Raw genomic sequence first — 20738 nt, 5'->3', positions numbered from 1 at the left:
AGAGTCAGATGAGTGGTTGCTCCATTTTCAGAGAACATACACCAGCTTCACCTATTTTCTGAAAGTGCACTCTAATAAGGAACATCCGTGTTTCAAAACCGTTACCGACTTGACGCGTTCTGCAATTTTTTGTAATAGACCCTCCATGACACAACCTTTCTCACTGCGTGTGAGAGAACATAGCGAAGAAATGGATGTCCCAATACTCGAACATCGCCTAATGCCTGCAGCTAAGCTTTTACCGCCCGGGGAGTGGCAGGTGATAGAATAGGATGTATCCTTTGTAGACGTCACAAAGCGCGCTCCTGAGCTTGAAATTTCTATGCATTTCCGTGAGCTTCAATCGAAGTACTCCTGCTCCGAATTTTACACAAACGGGTCAAAACCGCATGCTGGCGTATGTTACGCTACTGTTGGTCCCTCTTTTTCTGAATCTGACGGGTTGAACCCCATAACAAAAAAATAATAATTAATTATGGGGTTTTACGTGGCAAAACCACTTTCTGATTATGAGGAACGCCGTAGTGGAGGACTCCGGAAATTTCGACCACCAGGGGTTCTTTAACGTGCACCTAAATCTAAGTACACGGGTGTTTTCGCATTTCGCCCCCATCGAAATGCGGCCGCCGTGGCCGGGATTCGATCCCGCGACCTCGTGCTCAGCAGCTTAACACCATAGCCACTGAGAAACCACGGCGGGTACCCCATAACAAGTATCTTCGCTGCAGAAGCCTATTCAGTAGTGTTTGCGGTAAAACATATAAAGAAATTAAAACTTGACAGAGCAATCATATTCGCAGACTCGTTAAGTCTTGTGAAAGCGCTAATTTCTTTACAAAAGCATACAAATCCTGTCTTCAATGAACCTTACTCACTCTTATGCAACATCTATTTATCAAGATTCTGATACGCGTCCTAGAGTGGCTAGAAATTAACTTTCTCCCTGAAATTTCGCAAATTTCATTCAAATCGTTTCAGCGGCTGTGTCAAAACCATTCCTACATTTTGCCTGTATTTGAACAGGAAAATTGGAGTTGGCCCAAAGTTAAAGCTTCCTCTTATAGCCGGTAGTTAACAACTTAATTAATCAACAACATAATTAATGAGTTAAGCGCATGCAGGCACACACACACTCCCCTCACACGCGCACATACTGTATTAAAGGTGTTCAATTCAGCCAAAATGTTTGCTGGCCAATATGCACAGCAGTGGCGATGACCTGTGCGATAATCTGCAATACGAACAGTAATCAACGAATATTCCTAATTAATGTTTTCATGGTGACTTCAGCGCCATGTTATATGCTGAGCACGAGGTTACGGGCAGGATTCTTGTCCGCGGCGGCTTGTGCCGCCGCGGACAAGAATCAGAATCAGACAACGACAAGAATATACCGCGCTTTGGTGCATGCTTTAGAAACTCATGCGAGCAAATTTCCAGAGGTCTCCACTATACCGCGTCGCTCATAACCCACTCTACAGTTCCTGGACGTTAAACCTCATAATCAATTAAATTCAATCGCAGAATTGAAGTCAGCCAGTACGCAAAGCAGAACCATTTGATTGAAATCACAACAGTCTTGCAAAATCCACAAAAGCACTCGGCGTCTTCAGCAATGCGAGACCAACTAGCCGAACAATTAGTTATTCTTCAATATACGTACATTAAGAACTCGAGAGACTTGCAACGTTGCAGGAACCTTGACAATTATTGAGTACACCTTAATACACTTTACAGGCACAGTGTCATTGTCAGACGGTGCAGAGAGGGGGAGCCATGATGTTTTCTTCGCCTTGTTATAGATTTCCAAATTTCCGAATGATAAATAAAAAAGAAAATAAGCCGCGAGAAGCGGCTGGATACTATGTTGAAGGAAGAGAGAGACACTTCGGAAGAGCGGGGGGGGGGGGGGGACTATTTTTTATCTTTCTCTCTTTTTTTCTACCACCATAATGGGACGGGACGAGCTGTCGCTGGTGAGTTGCGGGCGGCCGGTTAGCGTCTAGATTGCATCGTCCAACGTTGTCACGACACCGACACCTCGGTTTTTTGTGCGCATGGGTTGCTTATTGTGGCTTATTATTTTTTTGTTGAAGGCGCGTCACTGGCATTGCGGTGCGCAAATGAGACGGAATTCGCTCTGATGGCACAACTGACGGTTCCCGCGGAACAAGAGAAGTGAAACGACAACCCACCCAGCCAGCACCTCTCATTCCTCACGGGACAGCCCGATCAGGTCAAATTACATCAATGCCGTGCAACGCTACTGAACCGGCCGGCATAACCAGAGCCAACAAAAACTTGGCCTCGTGTCTTCAGCGAAAATAAAGGCAAGCAGAAGAAAATGGACAGGATCACTTGGAGGGGGAAAAAAATAGAAAAATAAGCCAGAAATGGAATTCCTCGCGACACCGTTGCCACTGACAATACAAGCGACCCGTGGAATGTCGGGATGTGTGTTTCTTCCGGCCCGCCATGTCTTTCTGCTGACATCGTTCCTTTGATTCACTCAGTTTTTTGTTGTTTTCTTCGGCTTCTACGTTATTATTCTCCTCCTTTTACCATTATTGTTCTTCCACCACTTTCACTGCGTTTCATTCATTGACAGTCCACGGTGGCTGTCAGGAGGGGTGTCGCTTCTCGTTTTTTTTTTTTAAGTTCTTTTCGCTCTCGCTCGCTCTCTCTCGTATTTTTTCTCCCCTGCTCTCGGAGTTGACCCCCAATCTGGTTGGCGGGAGGCTGTTGCTTTGTTTCGTTGCCGTTCTGCTGCCGTGCTTTTTCCCAGAGCCCGAAATGCGCTCGTCGCTGGAGCGGAGGGAATTCCGGCGTCGGAAGAGGCGTCTCCTGAGCAGCCACGTTGACGAGTGGAATTCACTTGTCAGAGCGACGCGGGCACAGCCGGAGCAATAACGGTCCTGGCAGGTTGCCAGTGCAGCGAGTGCCGCGTTCTTGCCGCGCGCGCCGATTGCCCGGTGCACTTTCCGCAGTTTGGGAAAGTGCGCCGCTGTCTTCGACTAATGTCAAAGGTGACACGGCTCATGTACGGGCCCCGCGCGAGCGCATTTCACACCCGCGCCTTGATTCGTGTATCGGTGGTTCGTGTCGTGCGCAAGGTTTTATTGTTGTCATCAGTTGCGGGTAGGGTCGTCTGTAAAGCTCGCGAGAGTGCGAAAAGCTTTGCCAAGAGTCGATTAGATAGAATTCAATTCTGGGGTTCTGGGTTATTATTATTATTATTATTATTATTATTATTATTATTATTATTATTATTATTATTATTATTCTGGGTTGATTATTAGGTGCACGCTGTAGCGGGGGACTCCGGATTAATTTTGACCACCAGGGGATGTTTAACTTGCCCTCATTGCACGGAACGCGGGTGTTTTTGCATTTCGCCCCCATCGAAATCCGGCCGCCGCAGCCGGGATTCGATCTCGCGACCTCGTGCTTAGCGGAGCAACACCATAGCCGCTAAGCCACCGCGGCGGGTGGTCAGTTTTGCCGCGTCACCGTATAGGTGGTAAACCTACAACACGTTTTCTCTACTCGTGTTTTCCCCTCTCTTATGAGAAAAAATGTAATGATTTTACCGATCGGACAATGTCAGTAACTAGTATTAAAAATGCACGCGTCGCCGCCTCACTTAGTATTCTCAAGAAAGTTAATATGGAATACGAACTTGTGTCTTAACGTGCCCTAAGAAGCCAATGATACAGTTCCACAGGTCTCTAGAACACGTAGTAACATTCTGTGATGTTACTATGATGAATGTAAAGGGTTGTGATAATGCAATGCTTCTATTCCAATTATTTTCCTTCTCGCTCTTCATCAGCGGTTGGAGTGTCGCCCCGCCTATACTCTTTCACCAGGATCGTCTGGTCGCCAATGGTGGATGATACGGAAGGAATAGAATCGAGCGAAGGAATAGTTGCGTTATACCGGCCTTATATACCGGTTGATGTTTAGTGCGAATAGCATTCTTGGCATGGTCAGACTCATTTTTCTTCCGGTTACCTATAGCTATCTAGCTATCACACCAAAAATGGGCGCCGGTCCCGAGGATACTGCGGTCTAAAAATATGGGCCGCTCACGTTCAACAAGGGTTACTGATGTGCCACCATGGGTACGAGCGAAAACTTCACGGCGGCAGTGCGCCAGAAGGCGCAGCGTGTCCATAGGGAAGCGCACACGCCTCGTATACAGGACGCGTTTTGGCTATTCGCATACTTGGATAGTCATCGTAGACGAGTTCTGCCCGAAATCTTTTTTATCAGGGTTTACAGAATTGTATACATTCGCGGACGGCAGGGTATACGCGTTGCCGCCAGTCGTACTGGATAATACTCGAAAGGCGGACATAAGTTAGGCGCAGGACAAACCATATTCGCTGATTGGTAAAATTCCACTACTTTGCACTTACGTGAATTGGTACAGGACGCACGCTTTATCGGCGGTCTTGGAGACTTTCAGTGCTCGAGGCAGGCCCAATTATAATGTATCCTAATGCACACCAGTTTCAAAATAATAGTCCTGAAAAGTGCAGGGGAGCACCCACTTACATTTCACATGATTTTGTCCTGCCGTGCGCAAGAAAAGATTTTCGGAAAGTTAGTTCATCTTGCCGTGAGTTAACGACGAATATCTTGAAACTGGGACTAAAGTCTCCGGATTCCCTGGACACGCCTCGAGCACTGACAGCCTTTGATTAGGAAATTGAAACATGCGACCCTAAATACATGCCTGAATCGTAACAGCTGCACAGGAGCAAGCGCACGCATGCACTCATCGTTTTGGCAAAAGTTCGGAACGAGACATTCTGAAGATGAGCAATGCAAGTTGCACTTTTGATTTAACCATACACAGAAAGCATATTTACGCTGTAGACTTTATATTTTTTTCCTTTTATTTAATGCTTATTCGATCGGCGAAGGCACACCAAGGTACGGGACTATAATGTTGTGATTTCATCCCGTGGTAATGAGTCATGCAGGAGCAAGATGCTCAATATAATATTATGTAAGGAGTACTGCATACCTACCTACATGTTATAACATATTGACACGTGTACTTGTCTTTATCGGGCGACACGTTTCACCGCCTAACAAATGTTATTGCACAGCGCAAGACGCGCCTGCATGTATCAGATGTTTTTGGAATGTTATCGATGGTTCCATCCGCTGTCTGTGACCAAACCTTGTGTAATCTGATTGAATGTGTGCGCGACGCGAATAATGTAGAACTTTGTGGAAGGCGGGTCCCAGCGATTACTCTGGAACATTCGACGACTGATGTATAAAAGCCGACGCGCTTGACCCGCTCATCAGATTTTCGAGGATCGCCGACCGTGTTCGCCGCTATCGTTGTGATATATAAGTGTAGCCTGTTTTTGTGTGCACAGGTTCGCCCAATAAAAGTTAGTTTTGTCTTTCACAGTATTGCTACTGTGTTCTTCAACGTCACCAGCACGTGACAATATATCATGACATCACCAGTTATACTCGTATCTATAGTGATGTATGCATTTCATAGCAAAACATTTGCAACTTTAATGCAATAAGCTCACTGCGCGAACACTTTCCTACATGACAGTCGTGAAGGTGTGGAATTGAAGGAGAGCACATAGAAAATTGGATACACGGCCTCGTATATATTTCACACTGAAAACATATTTAATCGTCAGTTTCATGGTTTAAAGCGTCATTATTTTCACATCGCGCAGCCGGGTGTTGCGCGCCTCAGGCTTGCCGATCAAGAATTTGATTCAAATGCTCGGTTCCAGGAATCTTCACTCACATGCTTTCCGAGGAAAAAAATATACTTTGCATTAAAGAAGTGTGGCTGAAGCAATGATATAATTGTAACAGCACGTCCCCCAATTTTCTCCTCGATGATATGAAAACCTTTCATCCTGAATCTTTCAGCTCGTGAAGTTCTCACGAGATTTGTACAGTCAGTTTCCGCCCATTTTCTAAGAAATTTCTTGTGATTACTCAAAGGCTTTTCGAGGTTTTCCGCGTCGTTCTTATTATAAGGCGTGCATGGGCACGCGCTTCTTTTATCATCCGTTGTTTCGAACTTCAAGAAGCAGTCGATGGTCTTCTAGCCGGAAGCTCGACGTCGGGGATAAGTTCGACGTCGGGGATAACACGTGCAGTTGAATTACGACTTTGTAGTATTAGGTGCGTGTGCTGAGCAATTGTTGCAGGTCTCGCAAAGGCTGAGACCACTAACAAGACAGTCTTGGTTCCTAGTGTCAACAGTAGTAGCATTTGTTCGTGGGTTCGTTCTGATTCCTTGGATAAGACCAGGCGCGAAAGAAAAACTCGTCCAGTTTCATCTTGGGAATGTTATCCAATCTATCAGTGACCGCAGGTGGCAAAAAGAAAGCCGTGAACGTGTAAATGTAAGTAAATGTGTAAGTATAGGGCAGTCGCCATACCTTATGTTGAATAGTTACACAGTTCCTTGAAAGGCGATGGGTCACGGGAGAGAATGTGGTAGAGTCAGCTGATCTTGAGTCCAAGAAGCCTAGCTGAGTCAACTATATCAGTTTTCGCTTTCTTACAGGGACACTTCCGAGTAGTGAAAGAATGGTGACGTGTCGTAGGACGATAAAACCGTGTCCATGTGTTCCATATCAAACAAAGGGAGAAAAAGCTGCACCCGAGAGCAGGCTCACGAAAAAATGGAAGTATTCAGAAACCCTTGTTCACTATGTTTTGGTACGTGAACAAATTATAACGCTACGACTGCTCCATGGAGTATCGTTGAAAATATGCTCACGTGTGTGGTTTGCAACAGTACGATAACGGGCAAAAGGTACTTGATCATTTCGTCTCGAGAATTTGCTCATGTGTTTGAAATCTAAACCTAAATGTGAATTTGATTCGTATTTCCTTCTTAAGAATTATTTCACAAGTGACGAAACAATTACGTTATTGCGGGGTGCTTCTCGAACTAGGAAATCGTGTAGGCTGCTTGCGATATCGCACTTCACAAATGAGTGTAAGTAGAGGTGGATGAGGGAAAGAAAATCGGTTATTTATATTAAGTAGGAGGCCCTTGCCGAGGGTACATTAAGGGTAGGACAAATGATATATGCATGGAGGAGAAGGTCCGGGGTAGCATATAAAAACTCGTAAAGTAAATTTGATAACGCTGTAGCGCACTTTTTTTTATATGATATAGGGAGATGGTGACGCGCAATTGAAGGCGCCGGCTATACTCCTTAGCTCTTGAATGGGTCTAGCTTACAACATACAGGGTTCAAGATTACATATCAAATAACCTTTTCATACAAGCGCCAGGACTTGTCAAGCAAAGTTTTCACAGTAACACTATGACGTAAGAAACACATTGTACATAAATATACAAGTTGAATGACTCCACGGTTCTGTACGAGAAAGTCTCAAAAATAAAAATGATAGTGTCATCTAATACAGTCTCTAGTCAGCGGGTGGTAAATACATCGTGTAAATGCATTATCACATATTGTCAGAACAGAACAGTCAACATAGCATAATACACAAACACATACATATATACAGCGACATTGAAATGAAAGGAACAATAAAAGCGTTATTAACGGCCAACAATTCCGCTGTCTTCAAGAAAAGTCGTTAGTGCTTTTAAAGCGCTCTTCTGCGAGGGCGCTGTTGGCCAAGGACCCAAAAGTTTCTTTAAACTGAAAGGTCTGTGGTCTAATGCAATTAGGGTTGATTTAAGTCGGCGTCTTGGTGTGTCGTGATGTGGGCAATCTAGAAGGAGGTTTTCATTGTAAAGCTCGAAGAACGTAATGTTGCCGTTATTGTGGGCATCTTTCTGCACCCTTCCCTGTTCTAATTTAAGGGTCTTAACCCGCCAGGTGTTTGTGTGCGGCTTGTGTAGCCCTGATGATTACTCACCATACACCCTTTAGTTGCGAAAACCTTGCGCACTTATATACCCGCCTCCGAAGCACGCAGCTGTGAAGCCCATGCACCATAGGCTTTACACGCAGACAGACGCCTGACACAAGGTTTAAGCCAATGTGCTGAGTTAGCCCTCAGACATTAGAGCTCAGGAGGTTACTGAACGGTAGCGCATTCCGATAACGTCACGGAAACGTATGGAGACACGTAGCTCAACTGCAGCTGTGAACATACCAGTGTTGTTCTGCCCTAGTATATCTCATAATGCTTTTATACACCCGGAAGCTTCCGCACGAGCGGAGACAACCGGCAAACGTGACGACACGGGGCCATCAAGGAAGTGCAACTTGCCGGAGTTGTCACGCTCTAAGCATCCCAGCTCGCGCACAAATGCAAGCTTGCAGAGCGTGCATTATGAACGGATGAAAAATAAGGTTGAGCGTACACAACATATATAGTGAAAGATGTGGGCCTTGAAATATGTCGGGCGGGCCCTCCTTTTGTGCTTGTTTTCCTCACCCACCTCACTGCCATTGTGGACGCGGACGTTCTAGAAACGCGGCCACTAGCGTATGCAAGGCTGCGGTGCATGCTAGCAGGGTGCTGCTGCACATTGTGCACCTTCCCCGCCTTTCTCTGGTCGCCCGAGGATCGCCGAAGCCGTGCACCTGCGTTTCGCCAATATGCATAGCGACGCACAAAAAGCGTGCATGGACTCATATATATATATATATATATATATATATATATATATATATATATATATATATATATATATATATATATATATATATATATATATACGCGCACACACGCTATTCGCATTTATACACCCGGTGCCCCCATCGCCGCTCGCCTATACACCTGAAACACTGCTATCCGAGATGGGCGCCTACGCGGTAGCGACAATGGTTGCACCATGTCCACAGGTGCGCTCGAATAGCAGCAGCCTTTCAGGGCTTGCTGTCTTCATTTTTTGTTTCTTTCTTTTTTGGTAGCCAGCTAGGAGCTGAGGAGGGGAGACTTGGTTACGTGCTCTTGAGTGAAACACCGGATCGGGAGGGTAGTTCTCCAACGGCTGCGGAAGAATTCCATCCGTGTAAGAGGACACCTGACTGGTGGAGGATATTATGAAAATCATGCGCCCATGGGGAGCGGCCTGTGGAGAGAAATGTAGAAAGGTGAAGATAAGTAGACAAAAATGTGCGTGCATACTATTGCAAGCTCGGGAGGTTTGAAAAGAACACGGAAGGACCTTTCTTCGAGTGGCTACTTCTGCCAGTTCAGTTGACACAGTACCACAGGTGCACACAAAGGCACTTCAAACAAGCGGTGCACTTCGCAAGTACTCACGCTGTGCTGGTTACGCAAGATGATGAAGCGGACTTACTGGTCGGGAGAAATTATGTAGTTTTGTGTGCGTTCTCGTATTATTTCTGTTTCCTTAAACATCTTTTGGTCATGTATCGCGTGCACTGCCGAAGTAAAATGGTTACATTTCCTGTCTTATATCTAAGCCTGTGACTGCAGGTAGTTATTATCGACAGTCATGCGCGTTCCTAAATGAGTTTTGAAAAGAACACGGTAAGACATTATCGAGTTGGAAAAAAGTGGAGCGAAATTATGTAACCAGCATCATTTCGTTGGAAGGCCGAACGTTGGTATGCGTCTTATCTCGGAAACGCCTTCAGGCTTCCAGTGCGCTTTCAGCATTTCAGGCGTAATGTTACAGCGCGATCGCAAACATCGACATCAAACCAATGCATGTTAGCCGAGATTCCGAGATTTAATAATTTTCAAGCACCATCCAGGGATTTCCTACATATATCAGAAGAATACGTAATTACAAAAATGATATGAGGGAAGTATTTGCGTAGTTTTTCTGTACTTTTCACGGTAGAGTCGCACCGAGCAAGTTATCCACCGTGAGTCCAGCCATAATCAAATATATCAGGATGTCGATTTGTCGCGAGATCTCGCACTGCGTTATAGGCCCCGTCAACATACACACTTTAGAATGTAAAAACATTTAAGAGCTTGCTAAATAACACGTTTAAAGATTTGCTTATTGAAGCTTTGCAGAGCGTGTGCGTGCATGCGTAGTCGCCTACTTGTGTCTAAGTGTAAACACATGTACCTGAACGAAGAAGTTTTCGGAGCACGGATTATATTTAAAAAAAGCAAGATTTCATACAGCTAATACGGTTCTCCTCTCAAGTCAAAAGAGTTCAGTGAGTGCTTCTTCGTGCGACTACCACAGTTCGGACCTATTCTTGGCTGGCTGATCGGAGATGTAGAAAGTAAACTGAACTTTTCGCGGCTTCCGTGCTCCGATAACTTTTACAGTCCGCTCACGCTTCTGTATTCGCGGTTCCTTGGTGTTTTGGACGTTGTTATTGTCGCGTGGTTAGTGCCGCGGGGCACGGGCACGCAGGGACGGACCGACAAGTACCGCCGCTCGCTCAGACGAAAAGGGAATGACCCACCTTTACTGGGCCCGAACATATAGAGAGACAGACACACACAGGTCACAGGGGGCGCCACACTCTGGTGGCAGACTTAGTAAGACATTATTAGACATTAGACATAGACATTAGTAAGAGGCGACTGGAGGATTGGTGGAAGAAAAGTAGGGAAACGACAAAAGACGGAGACGTACAAAAGCACAGTTCGCAATAGGGGATCAGCAAATGTGGGCGTGGTAGTTCATAGTGTTTTTTTTGTCTTTTTTCATTGTTTAACTTAGGTAGAGTATTAGGCAGTATAGTAGCAAGAGCTTGGTGGTGCAGCCCACCGCCCCGATCCAAAGGGGACGCTCATAACATCCATCCATCCATCCATCCAGCCTAACGAACAGGGCTGAACTGTGGCGACTTCTACAGTTATATGGGAATTTTTACACTGCTCTGCGCGCTACACATGCTATAGATGTCTTAGAATGTGGCATCTTGAAGTGCTTTCCTGACAACAATATTACGTATTGTGGGCTGGTTTGGCCAAGCATTGTCATGAACGGAGGCGCGGACGAGAGGTGTGGGCTCGTAGCAAAGAAGAAAAAAATGGTGTAGAGGATCGCATCGGGGAAAGAAGAATATTTGACAATATTTTCCCAAACAACGCTAAGCTACTCCTATACCACATTCTAAATGGCCTATGCTTCAAGATACAATATAATGACAATTTCAACGAACGTTGTCATTGCAATTGACGCATCAAAGTGTTAAGAAAAATCGGGCGTTGATATTTATTGTCCCAATATGATAGCGCTTTTTTCTTTTCAATTGCCATTTTTATACCTAATTTTCTGCCAGAATTCATTGTAAAAGTTCTCACACTGCGTAAAGTAAGCCCTTGAAACGCGGCAGCTGCTATTGTTACGGATTCTCTATCTCTGTGTTCTTCCCTTACCGCATCCAGTAACTCTTCTATATTACAACCATATTCCATTCCCTAGTCCTTGAATATTTGCAATGTATTCAATTAATTTTGGCGCGTGGTCACAAGAGTTTGTTCTTGAATGAAATTGTAGGCTCACTGGTGTAGGCATCCATTAACGGTCCTGTCCGATCCTGGGATATACCATTGCAAAAAAAAATGAAATATGTACCATTGTATATGGTACATATACAATACAATACGTGTACGGAGCAAGGGCAGCGTTCTGCCTCCCACTGCTGGCGTCGTGCGCACAAACGCTTGCGCTCCTTCTTCGCAGCTGTGTGCATTATACCCCACCCTTGTGCGTTGTCTGAACGCGACGAATATAATGTACTTCAAGTTACAAGCGCTGACGAACCTCCTTCTGCCTCATCGCTTACATCTATAAAGTGCGATGCCATGCAACACCTGTGACGGCGCTCCTCAGCATGCCAGCGTTGTGAGACGCCTAAAAGCTGCCGAGCGGTGTCTCGCCAATATGTCGCCCGCGCAAATATTGGAACATCTCCCTGAAGAGCTTCAACGCAACACTAAACCTCGCTATCGCTTTCAATGCCTCGCACTTCGTGCGAAACCGCCAACGTTTTCATGCCCCCTGCTTTACCGCATCGAGAAAAAGAACCACTGAATTTCTCTTTCGCAAAATTGGCCTGAATCTGAAAATTACCGTTGTCCTTTCATCTGGAGGGTCGATGCCGGCAGTGGCGTTGCTGGCGTCGCACGTCGATGGTGCACGAGATGAGGCCGATGAAAAACCGTCGGCGTTTCTCAGCGCCCAATGAATATATTAGATATATATTTAGCGCGACGTTTAGTGTCCGTTCCGCTCAGACCAGGGGCCCTATAACGTAAAGCTATTCTAATCTCCTGACGTCGAATTTGCGTAACCGCCGACGCAAGTATCGGGCGGTCACCCCCAGCGTTGTCTGAACAAACCAATCATATGCTCCCCTCGTTCATAGGAGGTCACTTTTGTTTGCTTAAAAAACTAATAACATTGTCTGCACTGAGCGGCTTGTCTTATCTAATTGGCTCACAAGAGGCGAGGAGCATGCTCAAGTGGAGAGGGATTCGATGGGGCCGAGCCACTGCACTGAATATCGATAACCAAATGAATAGGGTGGTGCCGGCGTCTGCGATTGGCCGCTATCTCTTATTTAGCTTGCACTGGCTCGTCGACAATCGCGGCGGCATGCAACGGAAGCTTAAGAATGACGCTAAAACGGATCCTCAGCAAAGAAGAGTTGGCAGAACCAGGTCGGAAACGTGCCGAAAGTTCTCGAAAACGTTACACGGCGACGCAAGAAGTTTTATTACACGCAAATAAAGCCATGCTCTCCTATCGGCGGCAGCCATCCTTTATTCCTTTCGGAACTGGGCAGCCTGTGGCTATTCAGAAGAAAATTCAATTTTGTTCGGCATATTAATGCACCTTTAATGCGTACGCGTCACTTTGACGCGGTAAGTTTTTGTGGTTTTGTGACGTCGCGTGAGAGGCAGGTGAAGTGAGTGCAGCCCGAAAACGTTTGACCAATAGTTGAGGGCTAATGGCAAAAGGCGTCGAATCAGAAATAACTATTTTGCTTTTGTTCGGTCAAATCACGCATAATCAGTGTGTATACACGTCATATTGGATGGGGAACTATCGCGGTTTTCATGACGTCGCGTGACAGACAGGTGAAGTGGAAGTGGTCCAAAAAAGTTTTTGACCAATCGCGGCGGGCTAATTGTATAATTGGAATAGAAAAGTTTGGAAGAGTTTTACGTTATAGCACCCCAGTGTACAATGCACCCCGGTGTGACATGCACAGTGCTGCTCAACAGGAACGCTGATGCATGTGCGCACATGTAGCGCTCATGCCTCTGTGGAGGCCAGAGCGTTGCCGTGGCTCCGGTAGAGCCGAATGAGCTGAGCATATGAGGGTGCGTCTACTTGGCTTCGTCGTTTTTGCAGCCAGACGTATACTGCACACCTCTGGAGACCCTCCACGCACGGACCGCGTATACGTGGCGTCGATACCAAGACAGCAGGACGGTGGCGCCGCCGACGGCGCGAACACTCCTACAGCGTCCGCGTAATCGCTATCGCAATAAAAAAAGTTGGGTTAACTGAAACGTCGCTTGACAGAAGCATGTGGGCAACAGCCTTCTGTCAAAAACCGAAGCCCGGGTACATTACTCAAATGAAAATTGATGACTCGTGTACTGACCGTTTCGTTACAAGTTCAGGGCATTTCGGCAGTTGCCAAGACAATTGGCAGATATTCCGCGAATGATTCCAAGACGAAAGAACTGCGGCGGCGGGCTTGATTAGGTTACATTACGAAATCGGAAATGTGGGTGATATGATTGCGTAACTAGTGTTTCTAGGTTAAAAAACTCGTTTAACCGTCTTGGAGGAAAGTATATCATTGTAAGAGCTAGTGCTGTGGAGCTGTAACACATACGCGCGTGCTCAAAATACAAGACGAAAATAAACGATGTCAAGTGAACGCGCGCTCTGAAGAGAGTTTCAAAAAGGCGAACAAGGCATCAGGGCGCCATTTTAACTGTTAGCTGCTGCAATCGTACTTTTTATCGTCGTTCGAAACCGGCGGGTACTATGTGCTACAGCTCACAGTGTCATGCGGCTGCTTCCTCGTAGCAGCAGCCGCGTGGCTTTTATACATCAACGCTTCTACAGCAACGCTGTACGCTGTTATACAGGTAAGATCCAGTGTTGTTTATTTCGGCGGTTTTTGTTACCCTGTCCTTTTTTGTTCTGTTCTATATGCTCGTTCATTCATACGCGATAGTTTTGTTCGTTGGAATTGCACTATGTTTCCTGAAATATGGTTGTACTGTTCCGTTGAGAAATGTCTTACGCGGAGTCGAACATCTTTGTTTCACAGGACTGGTCTGCATGGCGGTTACTTTCACTCGCCGCCACGCACACCTCATCGGCCCGTCGAACGGCTGTTACGGCGAACGCTGCCAGAAACGTTAGAACAGATTGTTATTATGTGATTGCCCAACATTTGTCCCGGAGAGACGGACTGTGGTCAATTTCCTATCCAGCGTCAGCAGGCAACCTCTGTCAGAGGGCGCTGTTCTCGGCCCATATGGCCGTATGCTACAATTACGAGGCAGACCACGAAAGCGTTGTTGGAGTTCGTTCATGCCACGGTACATGGACGAGCGGCTTTAGTAGGGTCGCGTTGTCTTTATTACCTAGCGACCGTGGTAGTACGCACTCACCAACTATTTCCTCCTCCTCCTCATCATTCATCACTATATTTCCACTCCTATTCCCTCTTGCCTAGTGCAGAGTAGCAGGCACTTGTTCAAGCCGACCTCTCTGCCTTATGAGTAAACAAAAACTCTGTTGGTTGGCTAGTCCGCGCCGGTGCGCGGTGCATGGTCCATTTTTGTGTCATCTACGTTTTCTTTTTTCTTTTTTGTCCGGTTTATGCATTGTGCGCTACCCCATTGTGTATAGCCTTGGAGAGGGACACATTTGCGTGAATGGCGCGTTCGGCGTTTTGTGGTTTTTGAACTTAGTGTGGCAAGTGGTGCTGATGTCAAGAGTTGAGAAGATCCATAGCTGTGAGCAGGTTTCCCTCCTGTCTTCATCGTCCTTCATGGGTAAATGTCATATAGATGTGCATACTTATTACTCCTGTTTGTTTTTTCTCAACCGTAGTTGGAAATCTGCGCCCGTCCTATTGTACGTGTACATTCTTTGTCCGTATTATTTGCGCTTTACTCGGCTTATATACTTTCGAAATGAGCCAACTAGCCCAAACCAAATTTCTACAGCTGGGATATTCTGTGCATCTAAGGCACGCTATAGAGCTGATGTATTTACTGAACTACTTTAAGAGGGACTATACATTCCCTTTTCCTCTTTTACGGTGCCAAATGAAGACATCTTCAGGTCGTCGCTCGTTTCACACGTTGCACAGGTCGGGCATAAGGACTTTCCCTGCACTTGCCTTCCCTACACAGCATCCCCTACACTTGCAGGGCAGCTATAGTGCGGGCTTCGTACACGGCGCCGGGTTCGCTCCGCACAAGTACGGAACTGGCATTGAAATGCTGTGAGCAATGTATTTCACGAACTGCATGGTTAATTGAATTGAACTGTAAACTTGGTATTTTCCCCGTTTTTTTTTTAATGCCTGCTTGTTTGCAGCGTGGAGCTTTCATACTTACTCGTGTGACTACAGGCTTTCTTCAAAAAAAAAAAACAAAAAAAACAGGGGTGGCATCACACTCTCCAGTGCGCGATGCATATTGAGAGACACATATGTGTCATTGAAAGTAGGCTGAAGAAAACAGAACTGAAGTGGCAGAGCTGCGAGTGACACGTGAGAAGTCTGCAGACTCGTTCCCACACTTGTGGTGTGCCGTCTTGTCCTTTGTTCCGATATTTTCTTCCGATGAAAAAATAAAGAAAAAAGTAAATATTCTAAACTGTACATTTCACCTGGAGAATTAATGTTCGCATGCGCTTTCCTAAGCGTTCGACTAGGCTTCCTACGTACATACGCGCAACCACAGGGGCGCTGTTATACAGTGCTCCTGTCGAGGCGGCAGCGCGCGTCTACAGTATCGAAGAGAAAGTGCTTAGCTCGTTATAGCAGTATCAGAATGACGTGCGAAATGGGAGATGACTTTAAATGTAAGAAAATCAGCTTTGCTGAGAATTATACGTAAACAAAATATATATCAATATTTTCCTACACCATTGGTGACACGCAACTAACTACGGCCAAGCAACACAAGTACCTTGGATTAGTGATTTCAAGTGACTTTAGATGGGAGGCACATGTAAACTATGTTACATCGTCTGCCTTAAAGAGATTATTCTTCCTAAAAGGCGACTCCGATCTGCACCACCTAAAACAAAGCTCTTAGCCTACAGTACCTTTATTCGACCTATACTATAATATGCAAACGTAGTTTGGTTCCCGGCCACAAACAATTTAGTTATTAAGCTGGAAGGTGTTCAAAGAAAACCGTTAGGTTTGTGTACAACAAATATGGTCTACTCGATTCACCCTCCGAAATAACTGAAAGGTCTGGACTCTTAACATTAAGTAATCGCGCTAAATTCGCGCGCCAAGAAATGCTGTTCCAACTCTTTCATAAGCAGCTTAAGATAGAGAGCTCAAGATTTATATCTAAATGCGAAACTAGACAATCACGCCACAAACAGCCACTAACCTTACAAGAATGCCGTTTTAACACAAATTGTTGCAGATATTCTTTCTTCCCAAAGGCAATTAGAAAATGGAATAGATTACCCGAATGTATAACTACTTGTAACGATTTAAGTAACTTTTTAACATTACTTGAATATCACTTGCCAAGTACCCTTGTGTACTTTTATTTTGTACTAGTGCAATTTTTTAATGTCATCGTTATGTGCTGTATGTCTGTTCGTAATGTTTTACTATGTTTTTGCTTCCTCAACCCCAAATAACTTTGTATAAAATCTGTAACTGCGTATTGACACTTTATTTGTCATTGTTTTTCTGTCTCGTTTTGTTTTGCCCTCCTGCAATAGCCGCCTTGGGATTGGCAGTATGTAATAAATAAATAAATAAATAAATAAATAAATAAATAAATAAATAAATAAATAAATAAATGAAGAAATCGTTTCATTTAGGATCAGGAGCTTTCATAGCGCGTGCTCCAAAATAACTTTTTCTGTCATTGCGACGAATATATTTAGACATATATTTAATCATTTAAACAATTAAACTGTTGAAGATTGCCGTAGTCATGTTGCGCAATCAGGGCAATCTGTATATATTTACTTATCTATTGCCATCGTTATACTTTTAATAATTAATTAACAAGATAAAAAGTCGGCAATGTAACCTTGAAGACGTGAACGGAACACGCTTTCAATTCGAAAGCCGAAAAGCACTGAAGTAACAGCTGGAGACACCATATTTTTAACTGTATGTGGTAGTATAGTGACAGCTTTCTGCAGCCTCTAAATGAAGGATACGTAGCCACAAAGCACTATACATGCTGCAGTGAACGTTTTAATGGTCCATTATCGCAGTGGACACCTGCGATGCCATGCTGAAGTCGGACGCACGTGTATACCGTGCAAGGTTTCAGCTGTTGTAATTTTCGTTGCTACTCACAAATAAATTTATTGCGGTTAGAGTACTTCTATGAACAGCATCAGAAAAATATAAAGTTCTCTAAGAAACCCTGCCATGTTATCGCCAGGGTGTGCCGCTTTTTGAACTTCCGTGACCGAGTGCCTCACTTTGATTTGGGCGTACTAACTTTATGGTAGTGAATGGGAAGCGGGTGCTAGTGACTGCCGACCACATGCCATTCCGTGTGCCGTGGCTGCACTGCATGACGCCCCTGGCACAGACGTCTCAAGGCGTCGCATCTTTGCTAGGAAACATTGTCTGTCGTCATTCGGTTGTGACGGTTTCAATGAGTGCCTATTCATCGTTTCGTGGTAAATTTGTTTTTTTTTTTTGCTATTTTTGCTGTTTACTCACAGGATCGAGTGTTCTGTGCGGGCAATGACGAACACTCGTCGGCGCAAACGCGCGGCAAGTGACATGCCTGCACACGCAAGCGTCGACCGCGGCAGGTTCCCTCGGGTGGGCGCACATCTGCCGAGGCAAGGCCAACGCAACCGCCCTTCTCAGACGGAGGCGTCGAGGAATGTGATTTAGCGCAAGCAGGTCGACTAGAAGAAAGCCGTTGCCGCTCGGGCCAGAGCCTATGGCTCTCTGATTGCGTCCGCCCCGCGCTTGCGGGGACGCTGCGGCATTGAGTGCCAGAGGCCAGCCATCGAGTTCCGGAACACCGCAACGAGCACCGGGTCACGTGCATAATGCCCTCGGGGAGCACGTCATAAAGGTGCCCGCTATTCATCGATAGCCCGTCCGGGACCGAGCGCGCGCGAAGTCTTGCTTGTCGTCGTCGAGCGCGATCATGTCGGGCCGCGCCTTTTTGTCCGCCCCGAAGCAACGCCCCCCGGGCGCCGCGCGGAACAACGCCGCCCGCCGAACGTCGAGAGATTTACGCGCCCGTCGCGTCAATTGGGCGAAATTAAAGTTTACGAGTTTTGTTCGGTTGTAAAACAGCGTTCCCCGCGGTGTTCCGCACCCGGCTCGGTAACCTCGCGAGTGGCTTTGTGGCCCCAAATCCAATTTGGTACGGTTTGCAGTCCTTCCCCCGTTGCGGGGATCGGTCGCGAACGACGTCATGGAGGCTGCGGGATGTCTTTTATGACGTGCGAAGGAGTCGTGCGTGCGAAACTGGGCGCAGATGGATTCGTTTGCGCTCGCCGCTGCGTGCATGCGTGGACGCGGTTTCCCGCCCGCGGTGAATGCCGAGATCCGACTCGAAGAAATCAACCCACCGCGGAGGCCCACAAAGAAGCCGCGTTCGCTGCCAGAGGAATCCTTTGTCACTCGGCTGTGCAAGCCTTTGTGTGCTAACCGTGCGCGTGCATTGACTAGGCATAATTTAGGACTCTATACGCCGCCTCTTTTCGACAAGCGCGGTGAGTGCGCGCTGTTGTTAAGGCTCTGTGAGCTTGACAAGGTCGCACATGCGGGCTTCTCTTGTCTATCACGCACTGCCTCTGCTGTCGTCTTCTGGCACCGGCGCATAACGGCGCCTTATGCGGTATGCATTTTGAGCACTTGCTTGCATATCGAAGGTCAGTGAAACTTTTGGGTCGTGAACCCTGTGAATACTTCATCGAGGTGAGCCCCTTCAAATTGTGGGAGATCCGCCAAGCAACCACAAGTTCATTGTCATCTGTACTAAACACCACTACCAGCTGCATACTGTAGCGACTGTGATGCGAAGCGCTGCCAAAGATTCTTCGAGGAATAGCTACACGGGAGCGTCAAACGCCTGTAACTTATGACATTCCGAGTGCTTTCTCGCTCTTTCTCGCTCTTTTGACCTTTTAGAAGTATCACCGTCCGTTTAATTTAGTAAAAGTTCGAGTGTTACGACAAGATTCAATAAACGAAGATGCGAGAAACACCGACAGCAAGCAACAAGGATGTCACACTTCCCAAAGCAAACAGCGGAACAACAAAAGTAGTGACCGTATGAATGACAAAAAAAAAAAAAAAGAAAAAGAGAAACGTCTCTTGGTCATCCCGTTCTGTGGTAGCGTAAAAAGTTAAAATGTCTGTAATCCGATATATGTCTTCAATTTGCTTCATCTGCCATTTGATCATGCCTGAATGTTGCGTGAAAAGAAGTCGAAGAAAATGCCGGCTAAAAATTGTGCTGATGATGCTTGTGGTCGTACCAGTGTGAGGTGCAAGTGGAATATTCCAAACGTAGAAAGTGAAGGCAGTTGCGTTGTTTAGTATGTCGTCGCATGTGGAAAGGTGGTGAGGAGCACACGAGAGTTGTTCTTGAATGAAACTGGAGAGGCTTGCCTGGTGGCACGCGAGGAGCACATGCACTGAATCTTTTTTACTACGCAGCAAGAAGCATATCGGGCTTAAATATGTACTATCAGCATACACAGGTTCCCCTGTATTTGTAACAGCCTACGTAATGCACGCTTCAAAGCATACATTCGGGACGGCACCCTGCTATTATAAATCGACTACCGAGTGCTTTAACGTCTCATTACCGTGTAATTACGTTTAACAAACGTTCTGATGAAGATTTTTTCTATCTCTCTTTTGTTTGCGTTTCAAGTTTTGCGGATAGTGCTCTAGGTCCTGTACATAATGAGAAGCAAATACACGCTCTTTGATAATGGATGTCGGGGAAGAAGGAAGGAGCAGCTCTGCCCCACAAACATTGTTGTTATCTAACAGATGTATTTGACAACAACGACAATAGCAGCAGCAACAACAGCAAGGACAACTATACTGCTACAACAACAACGACGACGACGACAACAACAACAACAACAACAACAACCATACAGATTCGAGGCATGATCGACAACAAATCACCTTACACGCTAGTGGAAGCGCGAGGTAATCTTCACAGCTTGAAGTTGGAAGCCGCACCTTGCCTTCAGCCACAACAATGCCTGACTAAACCATCATCAAGGCACTTCTCGGACTTCGGCCACCGCGACTCAGAGTAATTTGTCAGCTCAACTCTGCGATATTTTGTTTAGTCTACTAAAACAAGAGAAATAGAAGCAACTGGTAACGCGAACATGGACAAATACCCTTACATTCCTTTAGAGCAATAGCTGTTATGGGCTCACTGCCCTATCTAGTCGTTTTGATGTCCGCCGCTGTCACCGGTGTTCGCCGGCTTTCGTCGCAGGAATCCCAATGTGCTTTGCGAGAAGTGTATGAAGAAACTTCGAAAAAATTCGCAATACCGCGAGTGCGTTCGAACTCGGGTCCCACAGTCGGAGGTTT

At 46.0% G+C, this 20738-nt stretch overlaps 1 protein-coding gene across 1 annotated transcript in view; it reads left to right on the top strand.

Moving 5' to 3' along the window:
* Positions 1 to 13321, top strand: part of Pcif1 (Phosphorylated CTD-interacting factor 1) — a 192926-nt gene extending 179605 nt beyond the window's left edge. Inside the window, exon 16 of the mRNA XM_070530929.1 lies at positions 13304 to 13321. The gene's annotated coding sequence lies outside the window, so the exon portion shown is untranslated. The remainder of the gene's footprint in view (positions 1 to 13303) is intronic.
* Positions 13322 to 20738: the final 7417 nt, after the last annotated feature.

The sequence above is a fragment of the Dermacentor albipictus genome, chromosome 1 (genome assembly GCF_038994185.2).
Source record: "Dermacentor albipictus isolate Rhodes 1998 colony chromosome 1, USDA_Dalb.pri_finalv2, whole genome shotgun sequence".
NCBI lineage: Eukaryota > Metazoa > Arthropoda > Arachnida > Ixodida > Ixodidae > Dermacentor > Dermacentor albipictus.
Note: the sequence above shows the minus strand (reverse complement) of the source record. Positions and strands in the feature narration are given on the sequence as shown.